At 40.4% G+C, this 17063-nt stretch overlaps 1 pseudogene; it reads left to right on the top strand.

Moving 5' to 3' along the window:
- The first annotated feature begins 3486 nt into the window (after nucleotides 1-3486).
- Nucleotides 3487-7683, top strand: LOC116751045 (annotated as a pseudogene).
- Nucleotides 7684-17063: the final 9380 nt, after the last annotated feature.

The raw sequence follows: 17063 nt of genomic DNA, 5'->3' as shown, positions 1-17063 counted from the left end.
TGAAATATTAAGTGAAATATCTGACTAAGTGAAATAAGTCAGATAGAGAAAGACAAATACTGTATGATATCACTTATATGTGGAATCTAAAAATACAACAAACTAGTGAATATAACAAAAAAGAAGCAGACTCACAGATATAGAGAACAAACTGGTGGTGACCAGTGGGGAGAAGGAAAGGGGGAGGGGCAATATATGAGTAGGGGATTAAGAGGTACAAATTACTATGTATAAAATAAGTCAAATACAAGGATATATTGTACAACATGGTGAATATAGCCAATATTTTATAATAACTATAAATGGAGTATAACCTTTAAAAACTGTGAATCACTACACTGTCCACCTGTAACTTATATAAAATTGTACAGTAACTATACTTTAATTTAAAAAAACCCCAGTATTCATTGTGTGTCCACTATCTGTCAAACTCTCTTCTAAGACTGAGATACAAGAGTAAACAAAACAGACAAAAGTTCCTGTTCTCATGGAGCTTATATTCTATTAGGGTGGTGATGAGGAGAGTTAAGTAATAAACAACATCCATGAACAATTTCTATTGTATATTCAAAAGTTAAAACTGCTACTGAATAAAAGAAATGGGAAAGGTAGGCAAAGGGAGCACTGAGGAGGAAAGGTGGTTTACAGTTTAAAATAAGGTGGTCATTCCATCTAGAGGGGTGGGATAGGGAGGGTGGGAGGGAGGTGCAAGAGGGAGGGGATATATGTATACATATAGCTGATTCACTTTGTAATACAACGGAAACTAACACAACACTGTAAAGCAATTATACTCCAATAAAGATGTTAAAAAAAATAAAAATAAAATAAAATAAGGTGGTCAGTGATGACCTAACTGAGAATGTGATATTTGAGCAAAGACATGATGGAGGCAATTCAGTAATCCACGAGAATATCTCAAAGGAGAGTGAACGGCAAGTGCAAAGGCCCTGAGGCAGGAACATGCCCCCGCAAATGATACAAATTAACTTATTTACAAAACAGAAATAAAGTCACAGATGTAGAAAACAAACTTATGGTTACCAAGGTGGAAAGGGTGGGGGAGAGGGATAAATTAAGAGCTTGAGATTAACACACACATACTGTTATATATAAAATAGATAACCAACAAGGACCTACTTTACAGCACAGAGAACTCTACTCAATACTCTGTAATGACCTACATGGGAAAAGAATCTGAAAAAGAGTGGATATATGTATATGTATAACTGATTCACTTTGCTATACACCTGAAACTAACACATTATAAATCAACTACAGTAAGTCCCCTACATACGAATGAGTTTCATTCTGAGAGCACATTTACAAGCCCAGTTCATTCCTAAGTCCAACAAAGTTACCATAGGTACCCAACTAATACAATCGGCTACATATACTGTACTGTAATAGGTTTATAATACTTTTTACACAAATAATACCAAAACAAACACAAAATATAAAGTTTTAATCTTACAGTACGGTACCTTGAAAAGTACAGTAGTGCAGTACAACAGCTGGCATACAGGGGCTGAACAGGCAAGAAGAGTTACCGATTGGATGAGGGAGAGAAGGTGGGAGATGGTAGAGCTAAAGGACAGTCAGCAATAGGAGACAGAGGGCAAGCTGCAATTTCACTTACACCTGACGTTGATGGAACTTTGCATGTTCACATCTTTGAAAGTTTGCAACTTGAAGGTTCATATGTAGGGGGCTTACTGTATACGCCAATAAAAATTACTAAAAAAAAAAAAAAAAGAAAAAAACAGCAAGGAGACCAGCTTGGCTGAAGCGGAGTGAACAAAGAAGACCGTGAGATGGGGCCTGTGAAGGAAAGCGATTGGGAGGTCAATCATGTAAGGACCCCACTGAATTTTACCCAGCAAGAGATGGGAGTTACAGGAAGAATTTGAGTGGAGAATTGATTAAATAGTATCTAAGTTTTTGCTCTATTGAGGAAAGGATGTACGCAGACAAGAATGGAAGCAGGAAATTGTTTTGGAATGTCTATGGTGATCCAAATAAAAAGAGAAAACTCAGAATGGGCTAATGGCAGGGGAAGGGGTAAAGTGATCAGATTCTGGGTGTACATTGAAGCGTACATGATTTTCTGACAAATTGGATTTTATAGAATGTAAGAGAAAGACTTTGCCTGAGCTACTATAAGGAAGGGGTGGCCCTTAACTGAGATAAGAGAGACTGAGGTAGAGTGGGTTTTGGTAGGAAGATGTGGTTATGGACATGTTCAGTGTGAGGTGCCTTTTAGACTTCGAAGTGATAATAACAAATAGACAAGCAGAAATAAGAAGCTGGAGTTCTGGGGTGAGATCTATAGTGTACATTTGCATTTTTGGTTACTAGCATATATATAGTATTTAAGGTCATATGTCTGGATGAACTCACTAAAGGAATGAGACTAAAAAGCAAAGTCCCAAGACTGAGCCCTGGAACACTCCTGCAATAAAAGGTTAGATAATGAGGAGAAACCTGAAAAGAAAATGGAAAGAAGTGAGGTGGAAAGAAGTGAGGTAGGAAGAAAACCAGGAGAATACTGGAAGAAAGGAAAGTAGAAAAGTAGACTAATAAATACATAACAGGCTCACATGATTCACAGTAATATACCCATGTTAGAGAAAGAATTATGAAGAGAATGGAGATCTTGCAACCAAATAAAAGGTAGCACTAAAAAATTATATGAATAGTTTTTCTTCAATGATAAATAATCATATGAATAATGTTTCATTAAACATTAGAAGCATTCCCTTTAGAGCAGGGGTCCCCAACCCCCAGGCTACAGACCAGTACAGCTCCACGGCCTGTTAGGAACCAGGACACAGCAGGAGGTGAGTGGCAGGTGAGCGAGCGAAGCTTCATCTGTATTTACAGCCGCTCCCCATTGTTCGCGTTACCGCCTCAGCTCCGCCTCCTGTCAGATCAGCGGCGGCATTAGATTCTCATAGGAGCGCGAACCCTACTGTGAACTGCGCACGCGAGGGATCTAGGTTGTGTGCTCCTTAAGAGAATCTAATGCCTGATGATCTGAGGTGGAGCTGAGGCGGTGATGCTAGTGCTGGGGAGCGGCTGAAAATACAGACTATCATTAGCAGAGAGGTCTGACTGCACAGAGACCATAATAAATCAATTGCTTGCAGGCTCACATCAAAACCTTATCAGTGTGTGGCAAGTGAAAACAAGCTCACACTGATTCTGCATTATGGTGAGTTGTATAATTATTTCATTATATATTACAACGTAATACTAATAGAAATAAAGTACACAATAAATGTAATGGGCATGAATCATCCCAAAACCATCCCCTCCCCACCCCGTCCATGGGAAAAATTGTCTTCCACGAAATCAGTCCCTGGTGCCACAAAGGCTGGGGACTGCTGCTTTAGAGTTTAGAATCAGTATTCTAAAACTGTCTGGAAAAAAAGAAGATACATGTAAGATAACATTGCTACGTACTAGTAATAATCACTTTTAAGTATGACGAAACTCGACATCAGCAGAGACTATATATACCAAAGCGTAGCTTTAACAAAGAACGTGAAAGATGCGAATGGATATCTCAATACTGTTTTGAGAGGTATAAAAGTTAAAAAGATTTAATAGAGATACACGTTTATTTGATTATGAACCGTAAGACTGGATATTGGAAAAATGTCGATTTCCCCTAAATGTGTGGGTTTATTATAATTCAAAACAGAATTTTGATGGGCAAATTTTGGGTACAATAATGATCAAAAGAGCACTATTTGTAATAGCCATCAAACAATAAACAATTCAAATGTCCATAAATAAGTAAACAAATAAATAGTATGTTCATTTAATGGAATAATATATAGCAATGAGAATGAATGAACTCTAACTATAGACAATGATGGCAATGAATCTCAGTAATATAATACTAAGCAAAATAAGGCAGACACTAAAGAGTATGTACTTTATGACTCCCTTTATATAAAGTTCTGAAACAGATAAAAGTAATGTAAGATTCCCAGAAGTTTTGGAAGGGAATCTTTAGTTCTGGTGAGGTTTCATTTCTTGATTTTTTGGCTGCTGGTTACATATTGTGTCCATTTTGTAAAAATTCGTTGAAATTACATTTGTAATTTGTGTCCTTTTTATATGATTTTTTTTTTTGCGGTATGCGGGCCTCTCACTGTTGTGGCCTCCCCTGCTACGGAGCACAGGCTCCGGACGCACAGGCCCAGCGGTCATGGCTCACGGGCCCAGCTGCTTCACGGCATGTGGGATCTTCCCGGACTGGGGCACGAACCCGTGTCCCCTGCATCGGCAGGTGGACTCTCAACCACTGTGCCACCAGAGAAGCCCATGAATATTTGACTTTGAGAAAACTTTAAAAATACCAATAGTTTAAAAAAATTGGACATACTGATTTAACCATTTGCTTGTAATTGCAGACAATGAAAAAGTAGCTTCTAGTTTGTTCAGAAAGGAAAGTAATAATGAAAAACTGTATAAAATGTATAAAAAATCAGAAATGAGTGGAATATTCTGGCAACAGCTGAGGATCAATGGACAGAATACAACATTTGGTTGAGAGGGAAAATAATTCAGTAGGGGAAAGGCATGATCAATAAATGATGTTGCATTTTTAAACCTCCCTATGAAACTGGGTACAACCATGTGATCAGATTTTAGCTAATGAGATATAAGTGAAATTGAAAAATACCACTTCCAAGTCTTGCTGCTCAAAGGACTGGGCTTCTGGTCCTTCTCTCCTGTCCTTCTAATTTAGAGAAGGTCAGATTTAAACAATTGCCTGAGACGCAGCTGTTTAAAGGGGAGCCGCTGGTCAAGAATAGCAGAATCACCTTCCTAGGCTTGGCCTGTTAACTGTACAAGAAGTAAACTTCTAGCTTGTTAAGCAAATAAGCAAACAAACAAAACAACAAATAAAGCTGCAAGTGCTGGCTGTTCCTTTAGGAATATATCAGTTATCTATTGCTGTATGACTAATTACACCTAAATCTAATAGCTGAAATCTACAAACATATATCATAATTTCTTTGAATAAGGAATCTGGGGAGCAACTTAACTGGGTACATTTCACTCAATCAAGATCCCTCATGAGGTTTCAGTTGAGCTGTCAGTTGGAGCTGCGGTTATGATCCAGACTCAGCTGGGCCTGAAGGACCTGCTTCCAAGCTCGGTCACTTGGTGGCTGGCAGGCTTCACCTCGTCACAGGCTGTTGGCTAGACAGTCTGAGCTCCTCTTGTTCTATTGGTTTGAGGGCCTGAGCTCCTCGCCACCTCACGTGGTTCTCCCATAGGGCTGCTTGCAATAGGCTGCTTCCTCCCCGTCAGTGTAATAAGTGAGCCAAGAGAAAGGGTGAGAGAGAGCTCAAGACAGGACCTGCAGTTATTTATAATCTAATATTGAGCTACTGAGTCCAGCCCACACTCAATGGGAGGGGATGACACAAAGGAATAAAAGACAAGAGGCAGAGATATTCAGTGCCACCTACCACAGGAAGAAAAATCAGGTTAGATCCTCACTTAACACCACACCAAAATAATTTCCAGATGAATACAAAATTGAAATATAAGAAGTCAAGTCCTTCTTAAAAATAAAACCAAGTCTATGTGAATGTTTCTCTAGTATCAGGATGGGAAGAACAGCTAAGCTTAAAAGCATGGTAGCTCCTGTCACAGGCTGGGTTTTCTAGGAAGCAGACACTGAAATGGGTTAGAAGGTGAAAGCCTTACTGGTAGGCAACAGTGTGAAAGGTAGAGAGGAGGAAGCAGGATCGGGCAGGGAATGTGGATCTGAAAGAAGTCGGTTAGCCCCAAGGGGAACTCCGGAGCCAAGATTTCCCATTAGATCAGTCCCAGTCTGGGTAGACCAGCTAGGCCCTTGAACAAGTTTCTTGTTCTATATATATGGTTAGGGCTGCCTTGACAACAAGAGCAATCATGGCATGAAAGCTGAGGAAGATCAAGAAGGAACTTATAGCTGGAGGTTGTCCACCAGCTGTACCATTTAACTGGGCAACAAGTCCATTTTTGAAGATCTGAGCTGAGCGTCTAGGTCTCTGCCACAGTCTACCCCTTGCGCCATTTAGACACAGTGTTTCAAACACTTGTGCAGAGCAGCTCCTTAGGGCTGGAATGGGCTTCTTTTCCTGAGGAGGAACCGCCCTCAGGCTCCTGCTCTAGGCCAGAAGTACCCACTAGAGGGATCATGCACTGGGCAGAAATGGCCAAGCTTCAGTGCCTCTCTACTGGCTGAAGAGGATCCTGAACGTAGTGGGCCCTCAGCTCAAAAGCTGAGGCAAAACCTCAAAGGCTAACAGCTAGAGGCTGAAGCTAAGCACACGCCTGGTCACTTGGCAGGGAGTCCTTTCTAGGAGGGCAGTCTGAGCAACACACAGTCACAAACGAATATATCAAAACAATTATTTTTACTTCACAAAAACATAATCCTCAACATGCAAATATATAAAACATAACAGGAAAAAACCCATGACATGTTAATATCATAATTTCATAAAAGGCTAACGCCCTATCAGAACATCAGTCTTTAGTAAAGTCCATAGTGTATGTACTGTATATGATGAATTTAACATATTGTTAAACACTTAAGACATAAGCGAATACTTAGAACAAAGCTCTCAAACCCAAATAAGTATAATTAACTAATAGACATGAAAAAATATTCAGCTGGCCTCACAAGTAGTCAAATGAATGCAATAAAGTTTTATTAAAGCAATAAAAAAGTTTTGGCAGCCTATCGAATTTCCAATTTTTTTAGTAAATGATTTAGTTTTGGCAAATGAGCTTTAAGTTAGACATTTGCACATGCCTGGCAGGAGTGTCAACTCACATTTCTGTAAATCAATTTGGCATCAGGTTTTAGGAGTTGTAAAAACAAATCCTTTTACTCAGTAATTCTACTTCAAGAGTTTATCATCTCTGCTGTGTCTCAGAGGCAAGCAACTGCTTCAAGACAAAGCTGAACATCTCTTTCCCAACCATGGGCTGCCAGAAACTCACTGAAGTGGACAACAAAGGCAAACTTTGAACCTTCTATGAGAAGCGTTTAGCCACAGAAGCTGCTGCAGATGCTCTGGGTGAAGAAGGGAAGGGCTATGTGGCTGGAATCAGTGGTGGGGATGACAAACCAGGTTTCCCCACAAAGCATGGTAGACTAGGAGGACTAGAGAAAGAAAGCACAAATCTGTTCAGGGGATGCACTGTGGATGCCAATCTGAGTGTTCTCAACTCGGTTATTATTTTAACCAATAATAACCATTGGAAAAAGATATTCTTGCACTCACTGATACTACTGTGTATCATCGCCTGGGGCCCAAAAGAGCTAGCTGAACCCACAATCTCTCTAAAGAAGATGGTGTCTGCCAGTATGCGGTGGAAAGCCCCTGACCAGAGAAGGCAAGAAACCTCGGTGCCCAAGACTCAGTGTCACGTTATTCCCTGTGTCCTGCAACACCAAAGTCGGCTTGTTGCTCTGAAGAAACAGGGTACTAAGAAAAAATAGGAAGAGGCCACAGAATATGCTAACCATTGGCCCAGAGGATGAAGGACACCAAAGAAAAACTCCAGGACAAGACTGCCAAGAGATGGAGGCTGTCCTGTCCGACAGCTTCTACCTCTAAGTCCAGTCAAAAACAAGGTTTTCTAAGAGTAAGAAATAAATAAGGTCAGACTTAAAAAAAAGAAAAAAGTTTATCTTAAGGAAATAATCAGAAATGTGGACAAAGATTTATACATAAAGATATTCATCTTAGCATTATTTGTTATATCAAAAGCCAGAAGCAACCCAAGGGCTCAAACTTAGGAAAAGTGTTAGATCAACTACATTGTATCTGTACGATAGTGTGTCGTGCAACCATTAAAACGAAAATGGGTGATGAAGCTTTAATGTCAAAAGATAACGCTTATGATGGACGTGTTAAATGAAAATAAAAAGAATTGCATATATAGCATTACCCCAAGTATGTAAAAATCCATAAAAAGATGAGTAGAAGAAGATATGCCAAAACTATAAACATGGATTTGATTATCTTTGGTTGGGTGATTTTATTTTCTTCTTTTTACTTTCAATTTTTACAAAATAAACATTCTTGGAGTCGTCTCAAGAGACAATTGCTAGAAGCTCTCCTTGTCCTTAGAGAAAGGGCTGGGTCACGTGCTTCTCCCTGTGTGCCTCCTGCACTTTCTCAGTGCACTCCCCTCTCTTAGCATTTCCTCGTGGTGCTCAAGTTTTCTGTGCATATATCTGCCATGCAGTCCTGACACTAATGATGTGGAGCTGGGTCAGATTTCACAGGTCGAGAGCACAGTGCTCTACAACATACCCCTCACTTCAGACACCAGCTGCAAGCTCTAGAGTTCTCAGGCCACTCACACTTCTGACCAACCGCCTACAAATCTGGAGCTTCCCACTACCTCCCCAGGTTCTATAATTTGCTAGAATGACTCAGAGAATTCAGGAAAGCATTATACTTAGGATTATAATTTTATCATAGAGCACACAAATTAGAACCAGCCAAATGAAGAGACACACAGGGTGAGATCTGAGAGGATCCCAAACAAAAATGTTCCCTGTCCTCAGGATGTATGACCCTCCTGGCACATTGATCAGTATCACTAACCTGGAAGCTCACCAGAGCTTCAGATATACAGAGTTTTTATTGGAGTTTCATGACATAGGTTTGATTGATTGAATCATTGGCCGCGTGATTAAACTCAATCTTGAGCCCCCGGCCCCTTCTCAGATCTTGGACTTATAAATGTGTGGCTCAAAACCTTAACCCTCTAATCATGCAGTATGGTCTCTCCAGCATGGAAGCCCCATCCTGAAATTATATAGGGGCTCACCAGGAGTCACCTCATTGGCATAAATTCCAGTGTGGTCCAAGGGACCCACAATGAATAACAAAGACACTCCTTTCATTTTGGAAATTCCAAGGATTTAGAGGCTCCCTCCTAGGAAGTAGGGCAAAGTTCAGCCGAATTCTTTCTTATACAACAGTATCTGTCTCACCCATTGGCTATGGTGTCCAATATGGAGGGACCATGCCTATGCCTGGGACTGGCACCCAGCAGATTTTTTTTTTAGTAAATCTGGCATCTTAGGAAAGTTAGCCTAAGGCCCATTAGTAAACTAGAGAAGCCCCTTTCTGTCTGTGAGTCCCAAGTTGACACTTTCTCTGTTACCTTCCACCACAGTATCCTCAGAAGGTCATTTTTCCAGGAATTAGTAATGCACTGATATTTTGGTCCTTTGATAATTTAATCCGTCATTGAGAACAGTAATATGACAGCAATGACCACAAAACAGTTTTTTCTGTCACCATCTTTTTTCCCCCCTCCTGGGTGATATCTATCTATAGAAACATGTTAGCTAGTCTTGAATTAACTAGGAAATTAATAGAGAATGTATTAGCTTTGTACCAGGAAAGGCAACAAATAGCACAGGATTGACAATTTCCTGGCTGTGTTTATGCCGGTGCTTAAGACCCTCAATATTAAGTAAGTTACAGAAGTAAGTGCTGGTGTTTCCATTTTTGTTCTTAATCTAAACATGGCCTGGGGATGGGCTTTTAGAACATCAATATGGTGTTTGGTGAATTTAACAACTTAGTTGATTGTATTTATGTTTGCTCGTTTATTCCAAAAGCTATTTACTGCTGGTAGGTTATATAGTCAATGCTGAGTATTGAATATTTAACTTAGTTCTCCAAGTCTTTCATAATTTCTATTTCACAATTTACTAGATTAAAACTAGGACTACTGCCTGGAGTTTTTTTGTCTTACTTCATAAGACTATGTACTCAAAATTAAGTCGCTTAAAATTAAATCAACTTTTTATTGAGACAAAATAATACATATCCTAATTTTAAATGTTTTACACAAAGACAAGGGCAGAAGTTTCTGGGCATCACAATTCATTAAGTTTTTCCTCTAAGCACATGGAGACTCCTTGCTGGCGACCTAGGACAGTGGCCCTGGGTGTTGCTTCACTTTCTCCAGACCCCTGACTGGTCTGAACTCTTATTTTCTCTCTTCTTATCTGAGCAGACTTGAGTCCAAGCTTGTGCGAGAAGACAGGACGTTTTGTAAATTAGGATGAACAGAGAGCCGCCTCTGTTTATTGGATTTTTTATAGTCTTCTGTTCTTGCCTGAGGGTAGGGGTCTCCTGTGACTATATTCACAGTAATTTCTAGGTATCATCCAATACCTGATCCATATTTAAATTTTCCTATTAAAATCAAGGGTTGATTTTACTTTATTTAAAACCGTGGAGAATAACAACATGTTTGTATGTAACAGGATGATGCAGCCAAGAAGGGAAAACTGATGATGCAGGATTGAGTAGAGACCTTTCCAGGGGTGACGCCCTTAACCAGGGCCATGCACCTCACTCAGCTCCAAGTGAGGCTGTCACATGGCCTTCTCTGTGCATAGTTGTCCCAAGAGGGTGCATCAAGGGTACATCAAGCCTGTCTGTGCAGGCTACAGGGGATAGGACTGAAGGAATTAGCAGCCCACCAAAGTGCTCTGAAGATTATTTTAAACAGAAAACATCTGAACAGACAGTAGCCACAGAAAGACGTTATCTCAAAAAGAAAAACCTGCCGAAAATACAGCTGCCACTGACTCCCCCCATCTACCCCATACCGCCCCCCAGGGAGTTTCCTGTTTGAAAGAAGACAGGCCTTCAGCCCTGGGAAATATGAATTCAGCTGCCATACTCCGTACTCCCCACCAGGAGGAAATTTCTACCCAGGAAGGAAATAGCCCGCCCATTTCCATTAGCATCTAAACACTCAATAAGGGCTTCCCTGGTGGTGCAGTCATTGAGAGTCCGCCTGCCAATGCAGGGGACATGGGTTTGAGCCCTGGTCTGGGAAGATCCCACATGCCGCGGAGCAACTAAGCCCATGCGCCACAACTACTGAGCCTGCGCTCTAGAGCCCGTGAGCCATAACTACTGAAGCCTGCGTGCCTAGAGCCCATGCTCCGCAACAAGAGAAGCCACCGCGATGAGAGGCCTATGCACCACAACGAAGAGTAGCCCCCGCTCGACGCAACTAGAGAAAGCCCGTGTGCAGCAACAAAGACCCAATGCGGCCAAAAAATAAATTAATTAACTTAAAAAAAAAACAAAAAAACACCCAATAAAAGCTTCCATACGTTCCCACTGAAACCCTAAGCCCTGCTCTTTGTTAAGCTGGTATATAAAACTTTATCCATTCCCTCAGTTACTCACTACTGAGCAACTCCTGTGTGCTCCTGTTAAAGAGGTCTTTCTTGTCTTTTTCTCTAGCTAATCTGTTTATTTTCGGTTAATTTTCAGGCCTCTGACTATTTGGACCTAAGCTGGTAGAGAAAAACTTTTTCCTTCCCACAAGATCGTAGGTACATGTGAAGAGCTGGCCTTAGTTAAGAGCATGGACCCTTAATCTATAGTAACAGGAGAGAAGGCAGAAGGATTTATGTATATTCAGACTCTCTCATTCGCAAACACACTAGAAGTGTCATCTCTTCTCACTGACTCATGTCCTCACTTCCCATTCACTACTCTACCTATTCCAATAAGGCTTCCAGGCTTAACACATATTCATCCAATTATTCATTCATCAAATGTTTCTTTAATTCTACTAAATAGTCTAGGCCCTGAAGATATAGCATTGAACAAAATCCAAAAATCCCTGCCCCTATGGAGCTAGAGCTCTGGTGGGGGAAAACAGATGTGAAACAAACTACATAGTACTTTCAGTGGTAATAAGTGTGATGGATAAAAATACACACACACACACACACACACACACACAAGGCAGGAAAGAGAGTGATGGAGTGTTGGCTGCCTCACCAAGAAGGAAGCACTTGAATAAAGACCTGAGGAGGTAAAGAGCAAGCACTATGGATACAGTGCCAAGTCTTTTCCAGGAAGAGGGAGCGGATAAGCAGTGGGAGTGTGCCTGGTATATACAAGGAAGAGCAAAGAGATAAAGAGGGAATAAACAAGGAGAGGAGGCACAGCAGGAGACAAAACCAATGAGGTCATATGGGGCCAGATTGTGTGGGAGCTTGTAATCATTGCAAGTGCTTTGGCTTTACTCTGACTCAGCTGAGGAGCCAGCGGAGGGATGTGCGCAGACAAAATGGACTTGGGGAGCAAGGATGGAAATAAGGACAGCAGTAACAATGTTGATGAAATAATTCCACAAAGAAATAATGGACACTGCTTTGGAAAGCAATCTGGCAGCTCCTTAAAGGGTAAAACATAGAGCTGCCCTGTGATCCAGTGATCCAGCAATTGCACTCCTAGGTACACACCCAAGAGAAAGGAAAACAAATGTTTAAACAAAACATGAATATTTATAGCATCATTATTCCTAAGAGCCAAAAGGTGGAAATAACTGAAATGTCCATCAATTGATGAATGGATAAACAAAGTGTGCTATATCCATACAATGGAATATTATTCAGTCATAAAATGAATGAAGTACTGATATATCCTACAACATGGATAAACCTTGAAAACATTATACTATATGAAAGAAGCCATTCACAAAAGACCTCATCGTGTACAATACCATTTATATGAAAATTCCAGAACAGACAACTCCGTGCGGATACAAAGTAGATTAGTGACTGCCAGGAACTAGGGGAAAGAGGGAATGGGGAATGACTGTTAAATTTTTTGGGGGGGATGACTAAATGTTCCAAAATTAACTATGGTGATGGATGTACAACTATGCAAATACAATAAAAACCACTGAGTTGGGCACTTTAAATGGATAAACTACATGGTACATGAATTATATTTCAATAAAGCTATTATTAAAAATAAGAAGAACCAATGGAGTTTAGCATAGGGAGGTGGTGACATGTGGCTAGGGGTCGGAATACTTTGAAGGTAGAGTTAATAGAACTTGGTGAAGACTGGATGAGTTGTAGGAAAGTAAACTAAGAGTCAAGGATGGTGCACTGACACTAAGTGAGATGAGGGAGAATGCAGGGGGAGCAAATTTGGGGAAGAAAATCAGGAACTTTCTTTTGAATGTGTTACGCTTGTGATGCCAAGTAGACATACAATATGCAACTGGAGATATGAGTCTGGGGTTCAGGAAAGAGATGGACTGGAATTTTACATTTGGGAGTTATCAGCATATGAATGGTACTTAACTGGTTAGAGTCATCAGTTACCTTGAGGGAGCCAAATCTTCACCTTGGCTTCTCAATAGCACTGGACATTATTGACCACTGTCTTCATGTAAAATTGTCTCTTCTCTTACTTTTAGTAGAGTAATTTTTGCTGTTTCCTTCCTTCCTTTCTTGTCTCTCCCAATCTGTTTCATTTGCAGGCTCATCGTCCTCCACCTGATCTCCAATTCAGAGTTGTTTAAATTTTGCTCCTGTATCATTTCCTTCATGATACTGTATATTCTCTGAGAGATTGTATCCACATCCTAATTTCAACTATTTCTTATACATAAACATGTAAGTGAGCTTCAGATCCTTCACATAACCACTAAATATATATCGAAAACATCTCTAATTCAACCTGTGCAATATTGAATTCATCATTTCTACCTCCACTCCCAAACCAAAACCAGTTCTCTTCCAACATCCCTCATTTCAATGAATGAGTTATGTATGAGTTACGTAAACCACAAGCCAGAAGCCATCCTTGGTATCTCTCGCCACAGCATATCTAATCCATCATCAAATTCTGAGACTTTCATCTCCTAAAATATTCTCTAAATGTCTCTACTTTTCTTTATTTTTACTGGTGAGCAATGCAAATACGTTTCTACTCTATAATTTTTCACACAACAACCCCTACTGGTAACCAGCATTTCTACCATTCTTATGCCCTGGAGACAGACTAACTACAAAATATTGTGGATTTTAAAAAGGGGACGATGGGGGCATGGGCTCTTTTCATATGTTGAGGATTTCTCCTCCTCAATGTTCTCTACAACTTTCCCTTTCAATTTTCCTACTTCTTGTCTCTTTTAAATCCAAATCATTCCACCAGTTATCGCCAGACTAATTCTCGTAACACGTAGTTCCATTAATTTCCCAGCTAAAAATTCAAAACTGCATTTTGCCTAGGAATTTAAGAGCAAACTCCTAATACTAGCATTATCGTTCCATCATGACAAAGTCTAAATACTCTTCTTCTCTATGTCCCAGTGTTATGGGTTGAATAGTGTTCCCCAATTCATGTCCTTCCTAGAACCTCAGAATGTGACCTTATTTGAAAATAGAGTCTTTGCAGATATAATCACGTTGAGATGAAGTCATCAGGGTGGGCTCTAATGCAAATGACTGGTGTCATAATATGAAGAGAGAGATCTGGAAACTGACCCACAGAGAGAACACCATGTGACAACAGAGGCAGAGACGGGAAGGATGCATCTCCAAGCCAAGAAATGCCAAAGATTGATGGCTTCCACTAGAAGTTAGGGAAAGGTAAGGTAAAGTTCTCCCCTACAAGTTACAGAGGGAGCATGGCTTTTCAATGTCTTATTTTGGATTTCTATCTTCCAGAACTATGAGACAGTAAATTTCTGTTATTTCAAGCCACTCAGTTTGTAATGGTAGCCCTAGGAAACTAATACATGCAGTTACTTTGGAAAATTCAGTGCTCTCCTAAACCTGCACTCTGTTTTTTAAAAAATTCAGGTATAATTCATGCACTATAACATTTATCCCTTTTAAGGATACAATTCAGTGATTTTTAAAATATTTTCACAAGGTTGTATAAACAACACCACTACCTAATTTTAGGACATTTTCCTCAGCCTTAAAATACATCCCATTCTGTTAGAAATATAGTTCCCCAATGCCCCCTCCTCCCAGCCCCTGGCAACCATACATCTTTCTCTATGGACTTGCCTGTTCTAGACTGCACTAATTTTATTTGTTTCCATGCCTTTTTCTCATGTCCTCTCTCCATTACTCCTATTTGTGTCTTATAACTATTATGTCATTCACTCACTCACTAAACTGGTTCTACCTAAGGACAGGGAATGTGTATCCCTGTTCCTAGTACATAGTAAGCATTATAACATGCTCCCTGAGTGAAAATACGAATCAATGAATGCCCATCTCAAAGGCCATCCTCTTTCTATCATCTACCTTTTCTCATTTGATTCAAATCTATGCTTCTAACTCATGTGGTTCTCCTTGGAATCAGATTGGTTTTGATGTATGAAATATAAACACACAGTAATGTGTGCTACAATATTCAGCGGACAAAATTTATTGAATAAACTACTCTGCAAGTTGCATTGAACAAGACTCTCTACTGGGCAAAATAATTACGATCATGAAATAGACGTAAATGAATGGTTGAGTTTCTTGTTTTTTAAGGCCATCTGCACCCTTTAAAGATATTACAGTCTGAATGGGGCTGAGACTAGAAATACTATGAAATACAAGAGATTGGCACGTGGAATCTTGGTCTAAGTATGAATTGCTGATAGAAGACAAATGATGTTGCTTGAAATTGTGACTTGAAAAGCAAGTACCATGAATCATCCCCATGTATAAGGTTGTAATCAGAACAATGGAGAACTGATACGTGAATAGTTGTCATTTACTATGTTGTTGGCAAAACACTGGCCAATTCACGGCTATGCATGAAGCTTAAATGTTGCAACACGAATACACTTCACATTATCTGGAACAGCAGACCCTTCTGTTTCCAATTATTATTTTTTTTACTGTATGTTTAGAAAAAAGAAGATATCTTAAATTAGCTACAGCTAGGACAGCACGTTGTGCTTCTCTGGGTTTTTTTTTAATAATTAATTTATTTTTATTAATTATTTTTTTATTTTTGGCTGTGTTGGGTCTTTGTTGCTGCGCGTGGGCTTTCTCTAGTTGAGGTGAGCGGGGGCTACTCTTCGTTGTGGTGTGGGGGCTTCTCATTGCGGTGGCTTCTCTTGTTGCAGAGCACGGGCTCTAGGCACGCGGGCTTCAGTAGTTATGGCTCGCGGGCTCTAGAGCACAGGCTCAGTAGTTGTGGCACATGGGCTTAGTTGCTCCGCGGCATGTGGGATCTTCCCGGACCAGGGCTCGAACCCGTGTCCCCTGCATTGGCAGGAGGATTCTTTTTTTTTTTTTTTTTGCGGTATGCAGGCCTCTCACTGTTGTGGCCTCTCCCGTTGCGGAGCACAGGCTCCGGACGCGCAGGCTCAGCGGCCATGGCTCACGGGCCCAGCCGCTCCGCGGGATGTGGGATCTTCCCGGACCGGGGCACGAACCCGTGTCCCCTGCATCGGCAGGCGGACTCTCAACCACTGCGCCACCAGGGAAGCCCGGCAGGCGGATTCTTAACCACTGGACCACTAGGGAAGTCCCTGGGCTTCTCTGTTGAAGGACACCATATTAAAAGAGATAGGACTAAGTATGTATAGTATTGCAGAGCACTTTAAGATAGTCACAATATTTAAAACACTCTTGTGACTTAAGCATTATTATTGTCCCAAATTTACAAATGAGGAAATGTCCTTGGTAAAATGAGATGACTGGCTTATGAATCTATCAAGGTAGTACATGGTAGGGAGGCAGGACACAAACCCACATCTTCACCTTCAAACTTCAAACTCACTCTGTCCACAATCCAAAGGGTAAGCACGCACTAAGAGGCAAAGTTGCTCTATTTAATGATGATGATGATGATGATGATGTAATAAAAATAACAATAGTAAATCTATTGATTTATTTGTCTCCATTAGAATGTGAGTGCTATGAAGAGAGAGATTTAGTCTTGGTCACTGCTGTATCCCAGTGCCTAGAACAGCCCCTGGCACATAAACCGTCTAATAAAACTTCTTTGTAAATCAAAATAATACATCACTTTTCAAAGACATTTCACAAATATTACTTCATTGTTGTCATAGCAATTTCTAAGATTTCTGACTCTGCTCCAATATTCTTTTCATTACTCCCCATTGTATAAAAGAGGACTTCAAATATCAGCACTGAGATATTACAAATAGGATATATTAGTCATCAAGACCAGTACCATAATAGGATCCCAGCCGATCTT

The sequence above is a fragment of the Phocoena sinus genome, chromosome 3 (genome assembly GCF_008692025.1).
Source record: "Phocoena sinus isolate mPhoSin1 chromosome 3, mPhoSin1.pri, whole genome shotgun sequence".
NCBI classification, from domain to species: domain Eukaryota; kingdom Metazoa; phylum Chordata; class Mammalia; order Artiodactyla; family Phocoenidae; genus Phocoena; species Phocoena sinus.
Note: the sequence above shows the minus strand (reverse complement) of the source record. Positions and strands in the feature narration are given on the sequence as shown.